The 6732-nt window shown below is 45.7% G+C and overlaps 1 non-coding gene across 1 annotated transcript; it reads right to left on the bottom strand.

The window, feature by feature from the left end:
* Positions 1 to 6453: 6453 nt before the first annotated feature.
* On the bottom strand, positions 6454 to 6525 carry Trnai-aau (transfer RNA isoleucine (anticodon AAU)). Its single transcript has one exon. It is a non-coding gene; the product is annotated as a tRNA-Ile (tRNA).
* Positions 6526 to 6732: the final 207 nt, after the last annotated feature.

Raw genomic sequence — 6732 nt, 5'->3', positions numbered from 1 at the left:
ACATTCAACCTCTGACGTGACCGACCAAATATAGACTGAGAAACAAGACCACACACTTTGTGCATTCGGAATCGAAGGCAGGGCGTCCCTCGCCGCATTTGCTACGATTGCCATTTGCTACTTCTGCAGAAATGGCGGCGACGACGACGACGACGACGACGACGACGAATATCGCGAGAGGCTCTGAGATATGTGAGAAATACATCTATAAAATGTAATTCAGACTGCCTCGTCCCACCTTATGCTGTACCGCTTTGGCAAATGCTTTATCTGCGCCATTCGCCTTAAACGCATCTGAGAGTAATTCTTCAAAACACGCCTGTCGCTAATTGTTCGTCATCACAGGAACTGTTTGCTATACGGCCACGACGCGAAACTGATTTCCAAAATTAATATTTCTTCTGTGAGGATGGAACTTACGACCCCTGGTTTATTAGACTAGTGCTCTACCACTGAGCTAAAGAGGCGCGGCCTAGCGGTACTCTTGGGTACTTCGTCCTTACGGTCGTCTGCATCATCAGACTTTAGCTGACAACACTTCATATTACCGGCTAATATTTTCAGCTATGGCGACAAATTACTGCTTGGCTACACATCTGACACGTAACCGATGTGCTCTCCAAACAACAACACTTGCATTTCAGAACATGTCTTTCACACATATCTACAAAATCACCTTCACCTTCAAATACAGTTTCCTTGCGACTGACAGAGACGTAGGCAAAGTATAAAGTTGCTATTTCCATTAAATCTCGTTAATCAGAAAAACGGTAATTTACACCTGCAGCGGAACAAAATTCCGTTCCGCCCAGCGTGTGGCTCGAACCAACGACCCTGGGATTAAGAGTCTGACGCTCTACCGACTGAGCTAGCCGACTACCTCGGTGAATACCTGCCGGGTAGCACGTCACACAATACTCGTTTGGGTTGGGTGGTCCCATACAGAATCTCTCCATGATGCCTAATGTTTTCCTAACGTCACACTCGTCACGTACTTCACTTTTATGTCATAATATTTTCTGAGAGGTAAAGAAATTGCATGACAACATGCAGAGCTAGTGGCGTCAAAATTAACACACATACTTTATGTGACTCAAAAGCCGAACGAGTTACTTTCCGACGTTGTTTTAGATGTGCAAGTGATAGTCAAAACTCGCTGTGTCGGCACTCTGCCGACCATTTCGCTAGTTAACACCGGTCTTGTTGTGTGTGTTTCAAGCTCAAGAGCATCTCCAAGCAAAAAATGGTGAACAGCAACATTCAGACGGTTTCGTACTGCTCAATTGCTACATTAAAACGGTATGTTTCTTTTTCAGAACTGGAAAAACACAAGCGTGACAGCATTCGAACCTGTAATCTTCAGAGCCGAAGTCGGACGCCTTATCCATTAGGCCACACGGTCACTGACGACCAACATTTACATGTATACGACTCATCTCGAAACGCTCACACCCCTGAGGATTTGTGTTTTCGTTCTACACAGCCGCTGCCCCTTGCTCTTTCCCACCCATTCGTTACATTCAACCTCTGACGTGACCGACCAAATATAGACTGAGAAACAAGACCACACACTTTGTGCATTCGGAATCGAAGGCAGGGCGTCCCTCGCCGCATTTGCTACGATTGCCATTTGCTACTTCTACAGAAATGGCGGCGACGACGACGACGACGACGACGACGAATATCGCGAGAGGCGCTGAGATATGTGAGAAATACATCTATAAAATGTAATTCAGACTGCCTCGTCCCACCTTATGCTGTACCGCTTTGGCAAATGCTTTATCTGCGCCATTCGCCTTAAACGCATCTGAGAGTAATTCTTCAAAACACGCCTGTCGCTAATTGTTCGTCATCACAGGAACTGTTTGCTATACGGCCACGACGCGAAACTGATTTCCAAAATTAATATTTCTTCTGTGAGGATGGAACTTACGACCCCTGGTTTATTAGACCAGTGCTCTACCACTGAGCTAAAGAGGCGCGGCCTAGCGGTACTCTTGGGTACTTCGTCCTTACGGTCGTCTGCGTCATCAGACTTTAGCTGACAACACTTCATATTACCGGTTAATATTTTCAGCTATGGCGACAAATTACTGCTTGGCTACACATCTGACACGTAACCGATGTGCTCTCCAAACAACAACACTTGCATTTCAGAACATGTCTTTCACACATATCTACAAAATCACCTTCACCTTCAAATACAGTTTCCTTGCGACTGACAGAGACGTAGGCAAAGTTTAAAGTTGCTATTTCCATTAAATCTCGTTAATCAGAAAAACCTTAATTTACACCTGCAGCGGAACAAAATTCCGTTCCGCCCAGCGTGTGGCTCGAACCAACGACCCTGGGATTAAGAGTCTGACGCTCTACCGACTGAGCTAGCCGGCTACCTCGGTGAATACCTGCCGGGTAGCACGTCACACAGTACTCGTTTGGGTTGGGTGGTCCCATACAGAATCTCTCCATGATGCCTAATGTTTTCCTAACGTCACACTCGTCACGTACTTCACTTTTATGTCATAATATTTTCTGAGAGGTAAAGAAATTGCATGACAACATGCAGAGCTAGTGGCGTCAAAATTAACACACATACTTTATGTGACTCAAAAGCCGAACGAGTTACTTTCCGACGTTGTTTTAGATGTGCAAGTGATAGTCAAAACTCGCAGTGTCGGCACTCTGCCGACCATTTCGCTAGTTAACACCGGTCTTGTTGTGTGTGTTTCAAGCTCAAGAGCATCTCCAAGCAAAAAATGGTCAACAGCAACATTCAGACGGTTTCGTACTGCTCAATTGCTACATTAAAACGTTATGTTTCTTTTTCAGAACTGGAAAAACACAAGTGTGACAGCATTCGAACCTGTAATCTTCAGATCCGAAGTCCGACGCCTTATCCATTAGGCCACACGGTCACTGACGACCAACATTTACATGTATACGACTCATCTCGAAACGCTCACACCCCTGAGGATTTGTGATTTCGTTCTACACAGCCGCTGCCCCTTGCTCTTTCCCACCCATTCGTTACATTCAACCTCTGATGTGACCGACCAAATATAGACTGAGAAACAAGACCACACACTTTGTGCATTCGGAATCGAAGGCAGGGCGTCCCTCGCCGCATTTGCTACGATTGCCATTTGCTACTTCTGCAGAAATGGCGGCGACGACGACGACGACGACGAATATCGCGAGAGGCTCTGAGATATGTGAGAAATACATCTATAAAATGTAATTCAGACTGCCTCGTCCCACCTTATGCTGTACCGCTTTGGCAAATGCTTTATCTGCGCCATTCGCCTTAAACGCATCTGAGAGTAATTCTTCAAAACACGCCTGTCGCTAATTGTTCGTCATCACAGGAACTGTTTGCTATACGGCCACGACGCGAAACTGATTTCCAAAATTAATATTTCTTCTGTGAGGATGGAACTTACGACCGCTGGTTTATTAGACCAGTGCTCTACCACTGAGCTAAAGAGGCGCGGCCTAGCGGTACTCTTGGGTACTTCGTCCTTACTGTCGTCTGCATCATCAGACTTTAGCTGACAACACTTCATATTACCGGCTAATATTTTCAGCTATGGCGACAAATTACTGCTTGGCTACACATCTGACACGTAACCGATGTGCTCTCCAAACAACAACACTTGCATTTCAGAACATGTCTTTCACACACATCTACAAAATCACCTTCACCTTCAAATACAGTTTCCTTGCGACTGACAGAGACGTAGGCAAAGTTTAAAGTTGCTATTTCCATTAAATCTCGTTAATCAGAAAAACCTTAATTTACACCTGCAGCGGAACAAAATTCCGTTCCGCCCAGCGTGTGGCTCGAACCAACGACCCTGGGATTAAGAGTCTGACGCTCTACCGACTGAGCTAGCCGGCTACCTCGGTGAATACCTGCCGGGTAGCACGTCACACAGTACTCGTTTGGGTTGGGTGGTCCCATACAGAATCTCTCCATGATGCCTAATGTTTTCCTAACGTCACACTCGTCACGTACTTCACTTTTATGTCATAATATTTTCTGAGAGGTAAAGAAATTGCATGACAACATGCAGAGCTAGTGGCGTCAAAATTAACACACATACTTTATGTGACTCAAAAGCTGAACGAGTTACTTTCCGACGTTGTTTTAGATGTGCAAGTGATAGTCAAAACTCGCAGTGTTGGCACTCTGCCGACCATTTCGCTAGTTAACACCGGTCTTGTTGTGTGTGTTTCAAGCTCAAGAGCATCTCCAAGCAAAAAATGGTCAACAGCAACATTCAGACGGTTTCGTACTGCTCAATTGCTACATTAAAACGTTATGTTTCTTTTTCAGAACTGGAAAAACACAAGTGTGACAGCATTCGAACCTGTAAACTTCAGATCCGAAGTCCGACGCCTTATCCATTAGGCCACACGGTCACTGACGACCAACATTTACATGTATACGAATCATCTCGAAACGCTCACACCTCTGAGGATTTGTGATTTCGTTCTACACAGCCGCTGCCCCTTGCTCTTTCCCACCCATTCGTTACATTCAACCTCTGATGTGACCGACCAAATATAGACTGAGAAACAAGACCACACACTTTGTGCATTCGGAATCGAAGGCAGGGCGTCCCTCGCCGCATTTGCTACGATGGCCATTTGCTACTTCTGCAGAAATGGCGGCGGCGACGACGACGACGACGACGACGACGAATATCGCGAGAGGCTCTGAGATATGTGAGAAATACATCTATAAAATGTAATTCAGACTGCCTCGTCCCACCTTATGCTGTACCGCTTTGGCAAATGCTTTATCTGCGCCATTCGCCTTAATCGCATCTGAGAGTAATTCTTCAAAACACGCCTGTCGCTAATTGTTCGTCATCACAGGAACTGTTTGCTATACGGCCACGACGCGAAACTGATTTCCAAAATTCATCTTTCTTCCGTGAGGATGGAACTTACGACCGCTGGTTTATTAGACCAGTGCTCTACCACTGAGCTAAAGAGGAGCGGCCTAGCGGTACTCTTGGGTACTTCGTCCTTACGGTCGTCTGCATCATCAGACTTTAGCTGACAACACTTCATATTACCGGCTAATATTTGCAGCTATGGCGACAAATTACTGCTTGGCTACACATCTGACACGTAACCGATGTGCTCCCCAAACAACAACACTTGCATTTCAGAACATGTCTTTCACACATGTCTACAAAATCACCTTCACCTTCAAATACAGTTTCCTTGCGACTGACAGAGACGTAGGCAAAGTTTAAAGTTGCTATTTCCATTAAATCTCGTTAATCAGAAAAACGGTAATTTACACCTGCAGCGGAACAAAATTCCGTTCCGCCCAGCGTCTGGCTCGAAACCACGACCCTGAGATTGAGAGCCTGACGCTTTACCGACTGAGCTTGCCGGCTACCGCGGCGAATATCTCCCGGGTAGCACGTCACACAGTACTCGTTTGGGTTGGGTGGTCCCATACAGAATCTCTCCATGATGCCTAATGTTTTCCTAACGTCACACTCGTCACGTACTTCACTTTTATGTCATAATCATTTCTGAGAGGTAAAGAAATTGCATGACAACATGCAGAGCTAGTGGCGTCAAAATTAACACACATACTTTATGTGACTCAAAAGCCGAACGAGTTACTTTCCGACGTTGTTTTAGATGTGCAAGTGATAGTCAAAACTCGCTGTGTCGGCACTCTGCCGACCATTTCGCTAGTTAACACCGGTCTTGTTGTGTGTGTTTCAAGCTCAAGAGCATCTCCAAGCAAAAAATGGTCAACAGCAACATTCAGACGGTTTCGTACTGCTCAATTGCTACATTAAAACGTTATGTTTCTTTTTCAGAACTGGAAAAACACGAGCGTGACAGCATTCGAACCTGTAATCTTCAGATCCGAAGTCCGACGCCTTATCCATTAGGCCACACGGTCACTGACGACCAACATTTACATGTATACGACTCATCTCGAAACGCTCACACCCCTGAGGATTTGTGATTTCGTTCTACACAGAAGCTGCCCCTTGCTCTTTCCCAAGCATTCGTTACATTCAACCTCTGACGTGACCGACCAAATATAGACTGAGAAACAAGACCACACACTTTGTGCATTCGGAATCGAAGGCAGGGCGTCCCTCGCCGCATTTGCTACGATGGCCATTTGCTATTTCTGCAGAAGCGGCGGCGGCGACGACGACGACGACGACGACGACGACGACAAATATCGCGAGAGGCTCTGAGATATGTGAGAAATACATCTATAAAATGTAATTCAGACTGCCTCGTCCCACCTTATGCTGTACCGCTTTGGCAAATGCATTATCTGCGCCATTCGCCTTAATCGCATCTGAGAGTAATTCTTAAAAAAACGCCTGTCTCTAATTGTTCGTCATCACAGGAACTGTTTGCAATACGGCCACGACGCGCAACTGATTTCCAAAATTCATCTTTCTCCTGTGAGGATGGAACTTACGACCCCTGGATTATTAGACCAGTGCTCTACCACTGAGCTAAAGAGGAGCGGCCTAGCGGTACTCTTGGGTACTTCGTCCTTACGGTCGTCTGCATCATCAGACTTTAGCTGACAACACTTCATATTACCGGCTAATATTTGCAACTAATGCGACAAATTACTGCTTGGCTACACATCTGACACGTAACCGATGTGCTCTCCAAACAACAACACTTGCATTTCGGAACATGTCTTTCACACATATCTACAAAATC

This window comes from Schistocerca gregaria, chromosome X (assembly GCF_023897955.1).
Source record: "Schistocerca gregaria isolate iqSchGreg1 chromosome X, iqSchGreg1.2, whole genome shotgun sequence".
In the NCBI taxonomy this organism is placed as follows: domain Eukaryota; kingdom Metazoa; phylum Arthropoda; class Insecta; order Orthoptera; family Acrididae; genus Schistocerca; species Schistocerca gregaria.
The sequence above is the reverse complement of the archived record's forward strand: the minus strand, read 5'-3'. Positions and strand labels throughout refer to the sequence as shown.